This window comes from Leopardus geoffroyi, chromosome D3 (assembly GCF_018350155.1).
Source record: "Leopardus geoffroyi isolate Oge1 chromosome D3, O.geoffroyi_Oge1_pat1.0, whole genome shotgun sequence".
In the NCBI taxonomy this organism is placed as follows: Eukaryota; Metazoa; Chordata; class Mammalia; order Carnivora; family Felidae; genus Leopardus; species Leopardus geoffroyi.
The window spans coordinates 38,475,033-38,496,010 of NC_059339.1; the positions used below are offsets into that span (position 1 = coordinate 38,475,033).

At 42.9% G+C, this 20,978-nt stretch overlaps 1 protein-coding gene across 5 annotated transcripts in view; it reads left to right on the top strand.

Moving 5' to 3' along the window:
* The window catches only part of EPB41L3 (erythrocyte membrane protein band 4.1 like 3), a 233,368-nt gene that overhangs the window by 64,571 nt on the left and 147,819 nt on the right, over positions 1-20,978 (top strand). The window contains exon 1 of one of the 5 annotated variants that reach the window (XM_045458831.1): positions 20,320-20,525. The exons of 2 other annotated variants lie outside the window; for them this stretch is intronic. The gene's annotated coding sequence lies outside the window, so the exon portion shown is untranslated. Of the gene's footprint in view, positions 1-20,319; positions 20,526-20,978 lie in introns of those variants that run through there. 2 more of the 5 variants (XM_045458847.1, XM_045458869.1) reach the window with 2 other exon arrangements.

Genomic DNA, 20,978 nt, shown 5'->3' on the forward strand with positions numbered 1-20,978 from the left:
AAACCGAGTCCCTTAAAACTAGACAAGTGCCAGCATATTCCTTAAAAAAAAAAAGTGTGCTCCCAGAGGTAGCCATATTCCAGTCTGAACACCATTGTGGCAGATAATGAGTATTTTGCTATGTGATGGTTGGTTTGAGGGAAAAGTTCGGATTATCAATTTAGCTGCCCTGTAGATGTTACCATTATTGGGGAAAAAAAGAAAAGCCCTATGTCTGTGTCCCACCCCACATTGTGTGATGTCTCCCCTCTTCCCTTACGACACAAGCTCTGATAGAGGCTGTGGGTGGCTACAGGGGATGGGGCGCCGCTGGTGGCAGGAAATTCAGTAGGCGTGGAGCAGCTAAGGAAAGACGGGAGAATTTTTATTTCCTTGGGGACTTAGGTGAAGCACAGAGGTGATAAAGGTGAGCTAGCTGCACACCCCGACCCGTCGCTCCCAAGCTTATTTGTAACTAAGCTCATCTTCCGGTCCTTCCTTCTCCTTTCCAAGAGTGGGAGGTCCTTCCTGTGCCACTTGTGCTCACGACCCCACCTCCTCCAGTGCTTCGCCCAGAGACCCACCATCTGTTCCACATTCCCTCCTCCCCTCTTTCCGCTTTAGGTATGATTACACTCAAAACTAGATCCATTGCAGACCCTTTCATAGTGAGTTAATTCGGTCAAAATTTGGACGTTGCGTGCAAACTGGGTCAAGAAACGGGACATCAAGTCCTGCTGGGTTTTTCTCTGCCTCTTTCTAAATCCATCTCACTTTTTCCCACCCCTACTATTAGTGCCCTACTGACAACTTAATGTCCTGGTAATAATAATCATAATTGATTTGTTAGTATCGGTCATTATTTCTTGTTTAAAGGATAGCAGAAGTCTTCTACCTGGTGTCTTTCTAATCCATCCTGTGTCTTTCTAATCCTTTCTCCTGAATGCTGTAGAACAATAGCCCTAAAATACAAATCTAACTGTGTTGCCCCCCTCGCTACAAACCATCACCCACAGGTTAAAATTCAAGGACTTACCTTGATATACATAGTCACCAATCAATGAGACCTTACCTACCTCTGTTCAATTTTTTCCCATCTTCTGTTTTCACAGTGCTTCCCATTCCCTTGGCTATTTCAAGGATCCTGTGCCTTTTATGATTTAGCTGTTTCTCGGGCCTGGAATGCCCTTTCCCCACCCTCCTCTCCTCCTTCCTTGCTGTCGAAACTCCTGTTCATCCAGAAAGCCTCCACTCAGGCTGTGTAAGGTGCTCTTGCAATAGTACCTTGGCCCACCTCCAGCAGAACGCTCCCTGCATTCAGTGAAATGATTTGTTCACATCTGTTCTCCCATCAGACAAGTAGCGTGTCTATTTTTTCCCTCCAAAGCAAGAGATCAGCTCTCTTTTATCTATTTCTGCTCTTCTAACGTAGTCCTAAGTCACACAGTGAGTGTTCAACAAACATCTGAACAAAACTGGGTAGGAACAGGGCCAGGAGGGTTTCAGGGGGTCTCTGAGAGAATCCAAATTGGTGGTATCCAGACCAGAGCTTTGGCGACTTCTGTGGCTGAGGGGTGTGGATGGGAGATCCTCAGGGGCTTTATGGAGGGAGAAGATGTGTGCCAGTGGCCGGTCATGGGTGTTCATCCGATGTTGTTGCCATCATCTCCAGCAGTATGGCTAACACCGATTGGATTTATGCAATGTGCTGGGGATGCTACTCTCCTTATATGGTGATTTCATTTAGTCATTATTTCTAGCTCCATGAGATAGGTATCCGGCCTTGTCCCTTACTTATTGATGAAGAAACTGAGCTTTAGAGAAATTGAGTAACTTGCCCAAGGTCACACAGCTCATAGTTGGTTGCATGAGAAGTGGAACCAGGTCATATGATTAATTCTTATCTTATCTAAGGTAGTTATGATTCCCATTTTAGTTACCGAACCCCAAGTTTGGCTGTCCATCACTTGAAAGGTCGATACTCAAGAGACGAGTGTTGACTGGAAAGGAATATAAGCTTTATTCAGGAGGCTGGTCACCTGGGGGGAAGGAGGACTCTTGTCCAAAAGCCAACTCCGTGGTTTCTGACTAGACAAGAGGACTTTAATAGGTCAGGGTGTCATTGATCAGTGAGGGTATGTAGTGACCTACAACATCTCCAGATTCTGTGTAGATTTTGTGGTGCCTGTTTACAGCTTTCAGTGCTTGAGGGTTTTGCAAGAAGTCAAATTCCTGTTCTAATTCCTGCAGGGGCTTTCTATTCTCCTCCTCGAAAGGAATGTAAGATTTCTAGATATGCAAGGAGGGTTAGGAACTCAGTGAACTTAAGAACACCTATTAAAGATCACCATTGCTAGTTAGGAAGATCAAGGTGGCCTCATTTTCATTGTTTAATTCCTGTTCATCCCTCAAGATACAACTCAGTTTAGATGCAGAGGAAGCAGTGAAGCAGTTTTTCAATCATTTATTTCAGTTTTAACTTTTTATTTTGAAATGACTTTCAGCTTAACAGAGGAGTTGTAAAAGTAATAGAGTATAGCCCTCACCCAGCTACCCCTAGTTTTAACAACTTACAGAGACATAGGACAATGATCAAAACCAAGAAGTTGACATTGGCACAATACTATAAACTACAGACTTTGTTTATATTTAGCAATTTTCCCACTAATGTTGTTTTTCTGTTCCAAGATCTATTCTGGAATCGCTTGCATGTTAGTTGGCTTCCTGGAATCTCCTTAGTGTCTTCTAATCTTGTTTTTCATGGTGCCGACCCTCTGAAAGAGTGAGGCATCTAGGTATTATGCAGAATGTTCCTCGCTTTGGATTTGTCTCATGTTTCTGTATGATTGGATTGAGGTGATGTGTGTTGGGGAGGAATCCACATAGGCGATGTCCCCTCTCTGTGTCCATCACGACAGCTAATGACTTGGTTGTGATGATATTAACTACCTTGGTTAAGGTGGTTCTGCTGGGCTTCTCTGCTAGAGGGTTGACATTTTTTTTTTGTTTTAATTAAGAAATATTTGGGGGGAGATATTTTGAAACTATGCAACTTAAACTTTCACCAACTAACTTGAACATTCTCCAGTGAATCTTGGCTGAAGCAATTATTCCTGCGGTTTCCTAATACTGATTTTTCCGTTTCCTTCATTCATCCTACAATCATTAGTTGGAATCCTTCTGTAAGGAACAGTTGTTCCTTTTCCTCCTTGTATTTATTTATTCAGTCATGTATTTATAGAATATGGTCTCATGGATATTTACTTTATTCTTTGGGTTATAATCCAATATTATCCTTATTGAATTTTTTGCTCAAATCGTTCCATCCCTGGCCATTAGGAGCTCTTTCAGATTGGCTCCTGTGTTCTTTCTATATGCCCTTCTGCCCTCTTTAGCACTTCTTTACGTTATGGCACCACAGGATGCACTGGGCTTACCAAGTTGAGCAAAGTTTAAAAATTAATTACAACTGTATTTGAAAAATAGTATTTCTCATTGGACATTCCATTCGATGTGTCACTGGCCTTTTAGAAGTTTGGCACTTCTCATGAAGGATTTGCCTTGTATGGCCATAAGAAAACCACAGAAGATAGTAAGCTCTTTGTTTTCCTTTTCCCCCAATGTAAAGTCTTGAAAATTACTATGTAAAGTATGGAATGTAACATTCAAGTCACATAACAACGCCTGCCATTTAATTTCCTTTCAATAAATGTGCAAATGTTCCTTTTCCTGATCAATGTACCCGAACAAATGTAGATTTTTGGAATGGTGCAGCGGGGCATCCTGCAGTGTTCTCTAGAACTTTTAGGATCTGTGTGCTTAATTCCCCTATTTAGATGAATTTGTACTTTACCTGAGGCTTTGCCTTAGTTCGGTAACTGGCTGTCTCTTCCTACAAAGTGAATTAAATTTGAAAAAGTTAAAATTACAAAGTTGCTTTTAGCAGGTAGATTGTGCTGCCGAAATTGTTTAGCCTTTCTAAATGTTTCTCTGGGGGAGCTTTTTCTGAGAAATTAATTTTAAGGTAGGGATGAGAATTCTTCACTCTCAAAGCTCCGGAAATCTAGATTGGTGTGGATTGGGACGTTCTCCACCTGTCACTCATCATCGTTGCTATGCCATTAATCAAGGGAACCCATCTAATTTTAAATTTAGCTTTAATCAGCTCTTGTGCTATTTCCATTTTTATATCACCCATTTATACAAACACCTTAGATTACTTTCAGCATCTCTTTAAATCAGAATTCCAGAAAAACCTAGTCCAGCACACCGATTCTGGGAGGATTTATAGGGAAAGGAGCATTTGGCGGAAGCTCAATGGAGTTACATCTGTTTTTACACTGGGATGGTATCAGTGTTTGAGCCAAAGATCACAATAAGATGAAAAGAAAAATCAATAAAAAGTTAGGCTAAATAACATATTCATGCTTTAGAACACATGAAGGCAAAATTTTATTTTATTTTTCGTTTTATTTTTTAGTTTTTGTAAGTAGGCTTCACGCCCAGCATGGAGCCTAACACAGGGCTTGAACACACAACCCTGAGACCAAGACTGGAGCTGCAATCAAGAGTTGGGTGCTTAACCAACTGAGCCATCCCCACACCCTGCCAAATTTTAAATATGATAACCATTGTCATGATAGAGATGCCATATAATGAATTTTCTCTGGTCTTAATAGAAAAATATGTCAATTATGTAGGCGAAAAACATTTTATTTAGATCGCATATAAAGAATCTGAGATAGTAATTAAACTGTTAGGGATTCTCTTTAGTCTTCCCAGACTTTCCTAGCGAGGTAACCAAGTAAATGTCGCATGATTCGCATGAACCGCATGAGGGTTTCAAATGAAAGCCAGTAACTGTGAATTTATGAACATTTACATCCATGAATTCATTTGTAGATTGGTTATTTGGAACTCAGCAGACATTTTCCCACAGAAAGACTATCTTAGTGGTTGTCTTCCCAGGTAATTGGACAAAAGCCTCTTTCGTCCACGATACATTTAACGTCTGGATGAACTGTAGTATGTTAATTATACCAAATTGCCATTTTTTGTATTGCTGCTATGAAGCTTTGCCGTTAGGGTCCTACCTCCGGTGACTGTTGAGTAAGCTAGGAGTTCACAGAAAGCCCCAATGTAACATTCTCTCTCGTTCTCATTGTAAGGTGGGGGAAAAGCAGGGCTCTGATGGCAAAAGTAGAGGCTTCCTATAGTTAGGGTACATAATCCAGAATACCCATCACTCCGTCTCTCTCATTTGGTATAAAATCGGCATTCTAAATTAGGAAACCAGGGAAAATTTCCCTCTGCATTACTTTGTAAATAGGGGGAGTTAATACGTCCAGATCTAATGATATGAGAACATTCCATGGTAGAAAACACTATCTATCATCCACTCTATTGATCTGCAGCTTTAGACCGACTGTCGCTGCCTCCACTTCATAAAAATGAAACTGTAGTAGGCAAATATTTTGAAGATCACAAAGTTCTCTACAGGGAAAAGAAAGTGTTTATTCATCTTCCTAAGGAGTATATGCCAAATTATTGTTTTTTTGAAGGATTCTACAGAAATGGTCCTGGAAACGTTCCACTTTAGCAACTATCATTTAATGAATTTCAGACACTGTGTAATGTTGGCAAGGAAAATCCTCCTAAAGCTCAAAAAACTCATACCTGATGTAGGGTAATTGAATTAAAGCACTATTGTGAAAGACTAAGTACACTTATAGAATATGAATGTCTGTCCTGCTGTACCCTCTCCCAGATGATGATGCTTAGAAAATTAATGTATTTTTACATAAATATGAGTAATAATAGCTAACATTTATTATGTGCTAGGCACAACCGGAAGAGCTTAACATGTTTGATTCTCATGCAACCCCACGAAAAGGGTGATGTGGTCATCCCCACTTTGCAACTAAGATACGGAAGCCCTGAAGAATAACTTACTCCAGAGCCAGCAGATTCCAGAGCCAGGTTTCAACTCAGCTCTGAAACACCTCGGCTGTGCAGTTTCTATATAATTAAATATAATACATAATTATTCTATTTACTACCAGCTTAAAGTTTCCATATAAGCATAACGGTATCTGGATACGAATGCCATTATTCGTTGCTCATTTCGAGGTTTTTATTAGGCTCATTTCTGCTTCCTCTTGGACAGGGTCTCATAATGGTTCCCCTAGGCATTGGGGATTTCTGTACATTTGCAAAGCCCTCTTCCTAGTGGTTTAGGCCCTAGGCTCCATTAATCTTGCATACTTGTTTGTGGTGTTTTTGTATCAATTAAAGGAAGCATGAGCATTACATGATAAATTAAAAAAAAAAAAAACAAATATATCAGAGTGCATTCATTCAAAGGATTGGTGACTTCTTGGAAAGGAGAGATATTCAAGTAAATACCTCTATGCAGGTCAGTACAGTTCTACTGTTTACCTGGTTATGACCATGAGCAGTTACCTAACCTCTCATCTGTAAGATGGGTATAATAGACTTAAGGGTTTTTTGTTTTTGTTTTTGTTTTTTGAATCTGGAGTGATAGAATGTGTGTAAAAGGGCTTAAGAGTGCCTGGCAGATAGTAAGCACTCAATAAATGATAGTTATTTTTGCAGGTGAAGATGACTGTGTTGTTCAAGATCTTTTTGGAACTACTCTTTGAACCTCCTTCCAAGTTGGCCCGTTAAACTATTCCAAGAATTCTGTTGAGTGTGCTTACGGTTAAAACTCAGGGTTTTGGTTTCATTTGGTTTGGGTCCGACGTCCGATGACCCTGACTCTAGCTGACCTCCTCATTCATTAGCTTGGTGCGAAATCATTTTGTCTCCCTCAAAAAAAAAAAACAAAAACAAAAACAAAAACAACAATAATCCATTTCACCAACATGAGTACTCGCAGTTTTTGAAGCGATTGCCCCATAATGAGGCATATGCTCTTAAAAGAACTTCTCAAATAAGTGCCTTAAAAATGCTTCTCACCATGGCTGCAAGACTGGAAAGAGAAAACAAGAGAGTAGGACCCGCACACGTGTTACTGTGTAAGTTCTTTATTTGGACCCATGAGTCTGTTCCCTGCAAGCAGATGTGGTTTCCTGCACTCACCCCATTTCCATCGGGCAGTGTGACCAAGTCAGCAGCCCCAGCGGATTAGCTCTTAAGGGCTCTCACTGCTTCTTTCCCAGCTCATCTGTGGAGTTACAGGTTCAACACCCGCTTCTCCCCACCACCCTGAGGGTTGAGGGCCATCCTCCTTCACTTTGTCAAGTGGGCTGGTTCTCCAAGGGCCCCGCGGCTCTGCTTCTGCATCCTGAAGTCCCCTGAGGTGCCACGAAGGGAGGCGGGGACCCCAGGGCCCTCTGGGCCTCGGGGGGGGGGGGGCTGAGGAGGGTGGCCAACAGGTATTATTGTGAGCTGCCCTCATAACTGCAATACCATTGTATGACACTTCCGTTTACTAAGTGCTTTTTAAATCAATTAGTTCATTTAATCCTCTCAATAGTCCTTGAAGCAGGTTTAGTCATTCAGTTTAGAAATGAGAAAGGAGATACACGGAGATGAAGCAACACGCTCCAAGCCGAGGTTAGGGCGCTGGCGTGCGGGAGAGCCCGCAGGCTGACTCCAGGCCCCGTGCTCCGTCCCCCACGTGGGGCCATGGGCGGACGCAGAGACTCAGGGTCTGCCCAGCTTTCCCTCAGCCCATCCCTGAGGTCTGATGTATAAATGTCTCATTTTCCTGCCCTTCAGGTTAACAGAATTAATCGCTGACATCCAGAGAGCCAATGGGATTCAGTAGTGAAGTCCAGAGGCCGACGATCTCCTCTGAGGGAGAGTTGGGTCACCCTCCCTCCTAGACAGGCAACATTTCAGGTGTCAAATGTTCCTACTTCAGCCACACTGCTAGGTGTGTCTCTCCATTGCAAGGTTTTTGTTTCTCCTCAGTCCCTGTTTGCAAATGATACAGATAAATATTTGAGTGCCCCCTATGAACCTTACTGAAGTGTCCAAGATCTGAAAAGCCTTGTTGATTTGGGGTCTATGCTTCCCTTTTTCCTTTGTGTCACGCAGAAGTAGAGGGCCCCTCGCAACCACCTGCACAGGCAGCCACCTAAGTATATGGATTGTAGTGTTTCCAATAATGACAGTCCACTGGTGTTGATTTCTCATAGACGGTCACGGACTGTCTCCTACGTGCCAGGAGGTGTGCTAGTTGGGGACATACTGGTAAGCAGAAGCAATGCCATCCTCAATCTCATGAAGGGAGACTGTAGTTCCCTCGGAAATCACACACACACACACACACACACACACACACACACACACACATACACACACACACACACACATACACACGTACAATGTATTGTTGCAATGGAGGCAATGCTGGAAAACAGAGGGACTGGTGCTATCAGAGCCCCTAGTGGGGATATGTGACCTAGTTAGGGAATGGAAAAGGGGAATGGAAAAGTGGCCAGTTGGCTCAGAGCAGAGTTAAGGGTATGGTTCAGGAGTCTGGAGAGAATTCAAGGCATTGAAGCTGCATTCGTGGGTGTTGTCCTCACCCTAGAACAGTGGAATGGGAATGTTCAAAGCAGGGGGCCACAGCATTGGCCTTACAGCTCTGAGAGTTTAAGCATGTTGGGGTGGGTGGGGGGAGGCTGGATTAGAAATCTGAAAAGAGATTATTATAGAACAGAGGGCAAGGATGGGGCGATATGGACAGATCCAGGAGATGAAGGTAAAACGCAAAGGAGTTGGTAATAGATCTGATAAAGGGGTTGAAAGACAGCAGGTGCCAGGAAGAGACCAGAGTTTCTAACTTTCGTGACTGAAGATTGGTGGTGTCATTCACTAAGCTCTCTACTACCTAGCGCTAGGAGTTTTTTCAGGTTTTTTTTTTTTTAATTTTTTTTTCAACGTTTATTTATTTTTTGGGGGACAGAGAGAGACAGAGCATGAACGGGGGAGGGGCAGAGAGAGAGGGAGACACAGAATCGGAAACAGGCTCCAGGCTCTGAGCCATCAGCCCAGAGCCTGACGCGGGGCTCGAACTCCCGGACTGCGAGATCGTGACCTGGCTGAAGTCGGACGCTTAACCGACTGCGCCACCCAGGCGCCCCCAGGTTTTTTTTTAAAGGGTTAATGTGTCATGCTGTGCATTCTGGAAAATACAAATATGAGTAAGAGATACTCGCTGCCCCCCCCCCCCAGAGCTTGCAGTATAGCACTGGGGGGCAGGGAGAGTGGTTGAGATACTCTGTCTCCTAAAATTTATTTAAATTATGGCTGTTTCATAAAGTTGGCAATGGTCACACACACAGATCTTCCTTCCAAGGGGGGTGGAGGCCTTAGAACTTGGGTGCCCTGGTAGACGAAGAGCCTGGGAATGAGGAGACATTCTTGGCGGAGGAAGGAATGGCCTGATGACCTTGGAAAGGCACCATGAATCACTGAATAAAACCTTAATGCAGACCAAATGGAAAAACACAGTACAGGCTTCAAGCTTGAAATTACAGAATTGAGAACTCATCTTTCATGGGCATGCCAAGTACAATCAAAAGAAGTGAGCCATTTATTGGGCACAAGTGGGATGAGAGTGATTTGTGAAGACAGAGGGTACGTTGCAACTTCTTTTCCTCCAGCAGCCTCTTAAAAGTATTCACTGCCGGATCGTTGCTAAATCTTTATAAGTATCACCATGGCAACCATTGATATGAAAAATAATATTAGCCTGGACACTTCCCCTTCGGTTGATCTGACATTTTCCGCCACGATGGTCAATTTCATTGTTTGTGCAGATGAGTAAGGAGGATCCTGCTTGGATCCTGTCAGATTTTCTTTTGTCCTGGGAAGATGAATGCTGGTTAAATCCACCCGGATGTTAAGTAATGACCCAGCGCCATTTTGGGGAGGGGTGGCTTTACCATCTTTTCATCTCTAGGGACGTGGTGGGAGGTGCACCCGACTGCTGTCATCTGTGTTGGTTCAGGGGTGAGGATGGAGAGTGCTTTAGGGTGGTTGGGAGATTTTGCCGAAATCACTTCCACCAGTGGGCGTGGAGGAGGGACGCTGCATAGAACGATGCACACACTTCTATCATAGGCCCACTTCTTTCTTGTATTTAGTTTCTTCCTTCTGAAGCTCTTCCTTCTAGGGTCTAAAACCAATCTGGGGCACCTGACTCCTCAATTCTGTATTTTCTATTCCTCTAATCACTCTTCTCCCCAGAGTCTCACATTTTATAATCCCTACTGCTTTCTTCATTCCTTCATCCAACAAATGCACGTTGAATGCCTTCCCTACACCAGGCACTGTTCTAGGTAGCTGGGACACCAGTGAAAAGGGGCCCAGAACCCGTCTTTGTGGGACTTAAGCTGAATGGTGGGAGACAGGCAATAAATATAATAAATAAGGAAATGGTGAGTATGTTTGGTGATGAGGGGAACCAAGTGGATAAGGGGTAGGAGTGCTGGGGTAGCCCAGGCCGAGATTTAATAAGGTTATCGGGGCAGGCCCTTTCGAGAAAGTGATACATGAGCAGGCACGAAGGAGGTGAGGATGTTAGCGCAGGATGGAGAGAAGCCTGCTCATCTGAAGAGCTGCAAGGCCAGGGTGAGACAGGCAGTGTGGATGGGAGATGTGCTCAGACGGTAGTGTGAGATAGCATGCAGTGGGATGATGCAGGTCCGGGGGCCTTTGGGGCCTTTGTACGTGTGTGTATGACTGACACGATCCGGTTTGTTCTACTGGGATCACAACACCTCTTTGGAGAATGACGAGAAAGGACCCAGGTGCAGAAGAGAGAAATGCGGCGAGGCTGTTGCAAGAACCAGGCGAGGGACAATGGTGGCTTGCGTCACAGTGCTGGTGGTGGGGGTGAAGAGAAGTGGTTAGATTCTGGATAAATTTTGAAGGTAGGGCCACTAGGATTTACCGAGGGATTGGAGAATTCCCCTTTGGTCTTTTTCTCAAGCTGTAAGGAGTAGGACAATGCTCTTGCTTAGTAAAATCGATACAAATCTATATAGGAATTCCACTCATGCTACCACTTTTTAAATTTATTATTTCCCTTCCTGTAGAGGAAATCCCAACTGAACATATATGGAATTCTGTAAGAACAATTTAGCATCATGGTTAAGAGCACAATTTGCAGGATAAAATTGACTGGTCCCAGATGTGTGACTAAAGGCAAGTTAGTTAGCTGCTCAGTGGCCTCAGTTTTATCCTTCCTAAAATATGGACCATAAGAGCTCCTGCCTCATAAAACGGTGAGGAATGAAGAGAAAATACACATATGAAGTGCTTAAAATCGTGTGGCGTATACTGCATTAAAGAAAAGTTCATAGTAATGGTTATTATTTTATTAGCATTTGCCTTATGTTCTTTCTTCTTAAACTATAAACGACCTGATTATTTTTTTTTATATTAGCGTTCTCAGAGACCTTTCAGAGAACTTTTCTGTTCTCTAAAATGTCCCTGGTAGTAGAAAGTCATTCCTTAACTCAGTGCTTCTCTGCATTCATAGTGAATGCAATGTTTCTCATTGAAGTGCATTATTGTACTGTAAACTTCCCATTCTTGAAAGTCAAAAAGCACAGTTGAGTATTGGCGATTTCATGAAATCTAACTAAATATGTATGTATGTGTGTGTATTTGGTTCTCTAGTTAGAGACCTTACAGGTCCAGCTAAGGAGTCAGATCACCCAAGACCATCCTGGTCCTACTGGCCATTGTGTAACCCTGAACACGTTGAACCTGCTTCTGCTTCATTTCCCCATTCTCTAAAATAGGGGGGATCAGAGAATCTAACTCCCAAGGTTCTTGTGATGGTGAAAGGTAGTCTCATAGAACAAGAGCTTGTAAAACAGCTCTCGCACAAAAAAAAAAAAAAATGATCAAAACATTTTGACTCTTAGTACAAATAATGATCCCTGGGCTGGGTGCCATGATGTACGACTATCCCAGTGCCTGCCTGAACCCTCCTGGGGAAAATGGCTAGCTCCCATTCATAAAACATTAGAATTATATTTATTTAGACATGATTTCCTATAGACCCCTCTAATTTTTTCAAATATTTTTTATGTGTTTCATCAGAAAGTACATGCTGGAAACATCTATTAATTTATCACTTAAGATAATCATAAGTGCTCATGTGTATTTTCTCTGTCTCACACAAGAACTTGGAATAAAACCATAAATGATAATTTTTTCTTTGGAGTGTTTGAAGAGCTGTTGAAATCTTCGTCATGATATTTAGTGTGTTAGGAGTTCTTTATGCCTGTTGTTAAATATGCCATCACTTTACTGACACATTACAATGAAGTGGGCAGCCAGCTATAGTAATGGGTTTCCCCTGAAAAGTGTGAGTACCAACAAATCTGATGGTAGGCATGACCAGGAAACCAAATGTGTTCAAAAAACCAGCTCGTTTTATAGAGGATAATGGGTACATGCATGTGTAATCCAATGGTTTTTATCAAGTACTTCAGGTAGTTTTTCAAAGGACATGAATAGGTAGCCAATATCTGCTAATTAATTAATTAATTATTAATAATTTATATTAATTCTATTAACATTTCCTTTTATGGCACCTTTCTTTTAAAGAATTATTAATATTCAATTTTGTGAATTTTACTCCCGTTCTTCCACTCTGACTACACATAAAATTCATTTGGAAAAGGTTAAAAAAAATACTGATACCTGGGTGTTACTTTCTAAAGGTTCTGATCTAATTGGTTTAGGGTAGATCTCAGGCATCAGTATTTTAAAATTATATATTTTTTTAAATTTTTTTTTCAACGTTTATTTATTTTTTTGGGGACAGAGAGAGACAGAGCATGAACGGGGTGGGGCAGAGAAAGAGAGGGAGACACAGAATCGGAAACAGGCTCCAGGCTCTGAGCCATCAGCCCAGAGCCTGACGTGGGGCTCGAACTCACGGACCGCGAGATCGTGACCTGGCTGAAGTCGGACGCTCAACCGACTGCGCCACCCAGGCGCCCCTAAAATTATATTTTTAATTTAAGCTTTTTATTATAAAATATGTCAAATGTACACAAAGTAAAGAGAATTGTAATAATAAGCCCATATGTATCTACCACCCAGGCATGATAATGAACTTCAGTTGCTATCTTTTTTGGGTGCCTATGTGGCTCAGTTAGTTGAGCATGGAACTCTTGATTTTCAGCTTAGGTCATGATCCCAGGGTCATGGGCTCAGGCCCCATGTCAGACTCCGCACTGAGTGTGGACAGTACTTGGGATTTTCTCTCTCTCTCTCTCAGAAGATAAGGAAAGGAATACATGAAGCTTAGTTGCTGTTTTTTAAGTGTTCCTGTAAGTGATTCTTCTAATGTATAGGCATGGTTGAGAACTATCACATGATTCTGTTTTTTTAATGTTGATTTATTTTGAGAGAGGATAGGGACAGAGAGAGGGAGAGAGAGAGTCCCAAGCAGGCTCTGCACTGTCAGTGCAGAGCCCAACGCATGGTTCCATCTCCCAACCCCTGAGACTACGAACTGAGCTGACATCAAGAGTCGGTCACTTTGGGCCACCCAGGCGCCACCCCCCCCCATCACATTCTTCTAATAAAATAGAAAATGGAAGGAATAATTTCAATGCATATTGATAACAAGAAAAGCTGATATTTGCCCAAGGCCACATCATGATTTTAATGTATCATCTAGTACTCTGTTCATTGAGCCCTAATGGTGTTCATGGACATATATGTAATATGGTAGGTGTATGCCTGATTTTGTTAAACAGTGGAATAATTTGGGAATGGGCACTGAAACACCTGGACAAAATTCAGGAAAAGGCTTGAAATATAATGGTTTCCTAGGTAGAATTTTTATACCTTGACTCAGTATCATCCTCGGCCACCTAAGGTCACTCTGCAAAACCTGGCTCAGAGATAAGAAGGGTCTCATGAGTAAGTGTAGGACAAGTAGATTAAATTTATTAATCACAGCAAACATGTGGAAGGGGAATGGATGGTGGATACTATCATCAGATTCACAGAGAAAAAGCCCTAAGCCAATGGCAAATGAATCTCAACCTATAGCAGAGAAGTTTTGTCGGAAATGCCATAACATGGAAATATATATCAATCTGTGTGTTTTAATGAAGTCAACGTTTGAGGTTCTACCTCAATAGTGAGGCATTGTGGACAATTCCTGGTTTCTGAGTGGCAAACACTTGGAAAACAATTTGATCTCAGAGTTGGACATAACTTTAAATATGACACTGCCAAAGTGCCCACCTGACGGAGGACTCTATTCTGGGGCAATACTGACATTATGGTATCTCTTTGAACATTCTAGGCGGAGAGCCTACTGCTCATAAGATAGCCTGATGCACATTTCAATAGCAACCCTCTTTTATTGAGCTGAAATCTCCTCATTCTTTAACATCTCTTTTCCTGAAAGAAAATATTTCTGATGCCCCCAATGCTGTCTTGTTACCTAAATATATGTAGATGTAGTGCTAGAATACAATTTTTCATGCTTCTAAGTCTCATCGACTATAAAATTAAAAGAACCTTATGAAGCCATATGAAAAATGTAAGACCCTTACAGTAAACCATTAATTTAATGGGATTAATGATACTGTTTTTCTGAAACAAAATTCTTCAGGTTGTACTTAAGGGTAGAAAGATATAGCCTCTGGTCAATTTCTTTATTTATTGTTCATTAGTTTCCACTCATCAGTGCAGGGGGTGTCTGTTTGCATATGTATGTTATACCAGAATGTATTCATAATTGAAAGTCTCCCTTTGCAGGGTTTGAGATCGTCAAGTCTCACACTTAACCAAAACTGCCAGCAATTAGTTCTCCATTTCCTGTTTTAATGAGACATCCCTTGGCAACTTTGTAAAGATGTTTTGTGCACTTGGAAATTAAGGTCAGAGTTGTAGTTTTACTGCAATCTTCAATAAATGGGCATCTAATCCAATTATTGCTGGAATTGGGTACAGAACAATCTTTCATTGTTATTTATTACTATACTTACTGCTAATGAACTGCTGTTGCAAATTGATGCATACGACAGGATCCAAGCAATAACTCTTGCAAAGTGCGTGCTGACTTGTAGTGTAGACTCCCTTTAGTTCTGCTCACCTCTATGCCTGAATGAGGCTAACCTCCCACCGCTTGTCTCTGTTCCAACTTCTAGGAAACATCTGGCCTAATACTACACTAACTTTGTCACCTGCGGGATTATTGTTGTGTGCTGGTCTCCTGGGTCCTGGGACCTTGTTAAAAGTGCCTGCTCTCTGGACTCCAGAGGTCCTTTTTTTTTTTTTTACTTTTATTTTTGAGAGAGAGAAAGAGACAGAGCACGAGGTGGGGAGGGGCTAGAGAGAGAGGAAGGAGACGGGAGACACAGATCCAAAGCAGGCTCCAGGCTCTGAGCTGTCAGCACAGAGCCCGACGTAGGGCTCGAACTCACGAACCCCAAGATCATGATCTGAACCAAAGTTGGATGCTTAACTGATTAAGCCACTCAGGCACCTCCAAAGATTCTGCTTTGCTTAGTCTAAGGCTGGACCCAAGAATGGGTGGTATTAACAAGCACTCTGAGTGATTCTAATGTAATTAGTGTGAATACTTTTATGACTCTCCAAGATTATTGTTGACATGAAAAGTATACAATTTCAGCTCTTTCCAAACAACCTGGATTCAGAAACTCTGGCATCCTTCTCAGATTTGCTATCAGCTGCAAATAAGCCCACCTTGCATGTTCCAAGTTCACCTTGAACAGGAAAGAGTCAATAGCAGAAGCTTTTTAAAAAATGGCTTTGACCTATTAAACACCAGATTTATTTCAAGGGACACAGATATTCTAGATGATATTTTCCTTGATTCCCAGAATATTCTAGATGCTGTGGACTAGAGTGGAATCACATTTTCAGGTTGTACCCATGCAGTTAAAGTATGTAAGTACAGTGAGGTAATTGGAAAGGGGAAAAAAAAAAAGTGCCAGAAAGCAGGAATCAAATTAAAAAGCAAAGCTGACATTTTTCTTGGTGCAGTTCTAGCTGTGTACCTCTTAATTTATAAAGTTAATTATGGCATGTTTGCCTGAAGAGGGTAACATAAAGCTGGAGACAAAGTTAAGTTAATAAACCAGACATATGAATGTGTCTTATTACCCGGTTTTTTTTTTTTCTTCTTCAGCTAATTCTTGTTGATTGCTGTTAGGAAAAAAATATAATAGCTGGTTAGGATTATTTACAACTTTATAGGAGACTGAGAGGCTTGCTGGCATTTATTTTACGTCCTTTGGGGCAAAGTGATTGAAATGTTAAGTGTCTTAGTATATAACCCAATATCGATCATGTTTGATATATCACAGTAGTCTCAGATGGTGATAGTTTGGGAGTTGAATTTAGCAATTTTATAGGTTACCAACTTCCATTCTTTATATTTTGCCATTATATATAAACTGGCCAAATACAGTCTTCATGGATTTTTATTTTTACTTAAGGGAAGAAGAGAATTGAGCATTTAAACCTTATAAAGAACCAAGGATTAGAATAACCTTAAATTTTTTTTTAATTATTCTATTTAAAAGTGCTGAGATTTCTAAAATTTACTTGAAATGGAAAAAGTAAAAAAAAAAAAAACTTAGTAAGTTTTTGTATATTTTAATACAGTGGAATTTACACAATATGGATTGGCCCTACCTTTATGACTAATATTTTTACAAGAGTATAACATAAAGACAGAAAGGAGGCAAATATGAAATTCTGATGAATAGGAGTGATTTTTTAAAGTGATGTGTAGGCATGTCTAAACTTGCTTCTTCGCATGTGTACATATTTTTGTACATTTTATGCTGCATTTATAATTATTGGTGGTTTTTTTACTTCATTTGGCATCTGTGCTCTGCATGTATACAGACCCCAGAAATGATGTATACAAACCCTGAATGAAGACAGCATCTGGAAGCTTTAACGAGCTATAAACTTGACACTATTCTGAAACCCCAGAAATTCCTAAACAAATTTTTATTTCATTAGAATAAGCTTGTTGCTTTTGAATGAGGCATTAATCCCCATACTTCCCTTATTTGTTGTCCCTGGTAAGGCTGTGGCTGAAGACTTTGTATCCTGATTTCAAGGACTTGATATGCAATTCAGGCGCCTGACATTATCCTGAGCATACAACACGCCTTAACTAGTTACTGCAAATGTGGCTAACATTTTACTAAAGCATTCTAGGTTGAAAAACAGTCAACTTGAAGTGCTGGAGAATACGGAAATTTTAAAAAGTATCACAGTGCTTTATGTGATGGTAGTCTGAGGTTGTCAAAGAAGGCAAATGAGTGTTGCATGTCTATTAGAGTGGCCACCTTTGTAGGGTTTGGTTAGCCTTTGATACTCTTCTAAGCCTCATGCTGGAGGGCAAAGTTGTGATGTATTCACTGGACAGATTCTTTACCATTTCTTTCTGGGGTCTTGTTGAGGAGGCTGACCGTAGGGCCGTGATACAATCTGCAAATTCTGCCCTTGCCGTGGCTATCAGGTTGGAGTTCTCTTTGCTCAACAGATAGCAGAGCAGAATACGGATACCAATGAGTCAGTATGCTGATGACACCCGTGGTTGGGTAGAGGTTTTGGGACATCCTGTTTCTATAGTTTGGGGTGAAGTTTCACACACGTCTTTTACCAGAAGTTAGCTATACCCCTTTTCTCTGTACCATGGCTAGATATCTAGATGGCTTGTTGGCCTTCAGTAATATATTCTGTGTGGAGTAGAATAATTTATTCTACTAGATGGATGTGGCAGGGTAAGCCTTAGTAAGGTGCTTGAGACCAGAACAGGCATCCTGAGACTTGGGCTGGAGTCATGGAATCCTTGCCCATGTTTCTTGGATTATTTCGGTGGATAGAGTAAACTGGGAATCTGATGGACTGGGTTTGCAGGACAAATCTGCACTAACTCTGGGACTGTGTGAAAGGTATTCCCTCAACCTAAGAGCTGCATTTCTGTAACTTACTGGAAAAGCACCAGAAGGGGTTTCATACTGGTAAGAATAAGGGCTTCTCTAGGGTTACAGGTGGCTTCATTTTTGGTAGTAAGAGGGATGCAGGGAGAAGTTAGTCTTTACAAAAGAAAGCAAATCCAACTGTAATGGGATCACCACCCTGCTTTCTACTTAATTTTGTTACTTTCCTTCTCTTTTCCATGTAGAAAAGCGCATAACTAAATTTCCCGATAAGAGTTAAAAAAGGTTTTTCATTATTGCTTTTGCTCAGCAGGTATTGACAAGTGATCGTGTCTTTTTATTTTATAGACCCCTAGTATTTTTGAAGCATAAGGAACGTTGGAGACAGTCTCTTATATCATACATAAGGAAACGCAGCCCTCAAATATAGTGACAATTGAGCCCATTGGTCAGCATCCATTTATTTAGCAAAAATGTTCAGGGCTTGGCTTGCAATGTGCTCAGTGAGGCACTGTGGGGAGACAGAGAGGACTATGAGGGGCTCCTGCATGATATTAGTAAGGTAGAAGTAAACATTTATTACAGAGATGGGAGCATGTTACCGGTAGAGCTGAATGCTGTACGTGAGTTTTTGTTTGGTATTTTTCTATCTGTGCTAGGAAAAACAAAAAAGACAAGCTGAGAGCCAAAGATTTGCATAGCAGTTGTTTCCCAGATTTACTGTTTAACTATGAAGCAGTATGGTTTTTACTCCAAAATTTGACTTCGTGGGATATTAGGATAATTAGCTAGGTACTTCTAACTTTTAAAAAATAGTATTTAGTATTCTCACATTTTCTCCCAAGAAAATAGACATCTGTACGTTTTTGCTGATTTTCTCCATCACCAGAAAGAATACGATTTGTGAATCAAGGAGAAAACAGTTTGCTTTCGATTTAAAAAAAAAAAAACACAGCAGAAATATGGCAATAAAGTGAATGAAAATATGAAGCCATCTGTGTCTGAAATGATAATGTCAACTTGGTTTTTGTTGTAAACAATACAATTTGTTCAAGTCCACTTCTAAAGGAGAGCATTTCACACAACATGGAAGAAAAGCCTTTCTTCATTCACAGATCTGACATGCCACAAAGCCATATACGTACAAATCTGGTATGTGCCCTCCTGTAGCCCAGACAGAAAATTAATACAGGTAGTCCCCAGATATATCTTCCAGGATTTGAACTATCACCTTTATCTGTCACTTGACACTTCAGGTCCTTGTTACCCGTGACACTTGAGGCAATGCCAACATCGCTTCCTATCAGCGTCTTGTATTTGCCTATGCATTCTCCAGGTCACCAGCTTCTTTTTCCTTTGACAGAACTTAAGCCACATTCTCTTGCTTCGAATTTCCCAAAGCTGCACATCTCCCACAGGATACAGGTTCAGACACTCCATAGCAACATAGCAACCGTGATTTTCCAACCTTCTCTCCCACGCCACCTGAAAAATGCCCCCCTCCCCTTTTCTAGAGCTTTTGCCCTGTCCAAGAAACCCAGGCCAAGTCTCCCCACCTCCAGAGGCTTCACTGACAGACCAAGCCTGTTAATCTCTGCCACAGGCTTTGATTCTGCACCACATCTTTGGCACCCAATAGTAAATGCCATAGTTTCGTGAATCCATCACCCGCCTCTCTCCCCTTAAGTGAGAGGGTGCGTTCCAGAAAGGGTGACCAGGAATATTTAAAGAGGGCCGTAAACACTTTAGTAAATATGCCTTGGCTGCTTGGCTGGAGCTTAGGTGTTGTGACCCTACTCAGAATAATTTCTTTCACTTGTAAATCAGAGCATCCGCCCCCTCCTCTCCCTTGCTGCTGAAAGCCTGGCCGATAATGACTTACTTCCCTGAAAGACTTGGAAGCTTGGGAGACCACCTGTAACTTATAGACTTCTATGGTGGGAGGTGGGAGTCAGGAGGCGGGAGCTACCAAAAGACAGAAAACCTCTCCCGTCCCCCTTTTAATTCAAGTGTTCCCTATTAGCTTAATATTTCTTGAACACCCACCTGAGCAAGAGGCCACCAATTTGAATTTTATCTTTAAAAAAAAAAAAAAAAAAAAGGAACATTACTGCAGTCCCTGAGCCTATAAATTACTCACCTGCTGGTCGGAACACCCTCCCCCCGCTCTCACAGGGACTGTCTGGGAGGCGTGAGGAGGGGACAGAGAGCCGGGGCAGTAATCTCAAGTGGAGACCCAAAGGCTAACGCTATTGGCGACTGTCTCGAGGCGCTGTCCCCGCGTCTGCTACCCCTGCGCCAGGATGGAGGGGCCAGTTACGACCTAACTGTCCTAAAGTGCCGCGGTGGCCCCCGCCCCCGCAGCTGGGAGGCGAAGGCAGGACGCCGCTGGCTTGCTCTGCGCCGGCTCTGGGCGTGTGCCCCCGCCGCAGCTCCGCGGAGCCTCCGAGCCGCCTGCAAAGGGGGGCGGGGAGCGGCGGCGAGCAGCCCGCGTCTGCGGCTTCCTCCCCACGCCCGAGCCTCTTGCGCACAGCCGGGAGGACGCGAGCCCGAGCCTCGTCCCCACGCCGCGGCGCGCGGGCTCCCTGCCCAGCCGAGGTAACTTTTCTGGCCGCCGGAGCGGGGGGATCCGAGGGGGGTCTCCGGTTTGAGAGGCGCGGAGGACGAGCCGGAGGCCGGGGGCGAGGCGCGCGGGGTGCGCGGCTGACGCGTGGCTCCGGCGCCGCACGGCCGCCCGAACTGCGGGAGCCCGGCCCCGGAACCCGCCTGCCCTCCGGCCGGGACCCCCGCGGGGCCGGGTCGAGCCGGTGCGCTGCGCGCCGCGCCGGGGACGTGCCCGCTCCGCCCGCCGCTCTGCAGCATCGGCTGGGCCGGCGCGCGGAGCCTGAGCACCGGCCTCCGGCCTGGGGGCCTCCCCCCGGAGCCTTGGCCGGGAGGGGCGCTCGGTCCCCGCGTCCCTTCTGTACCAATTTGCCCAGATCCCCCGTTTGGGGCGCCATGTTTTAAGTTACCCCTCGGGCCGGGGGCGAGAGAGAGGCGGGCTGCGCGGGG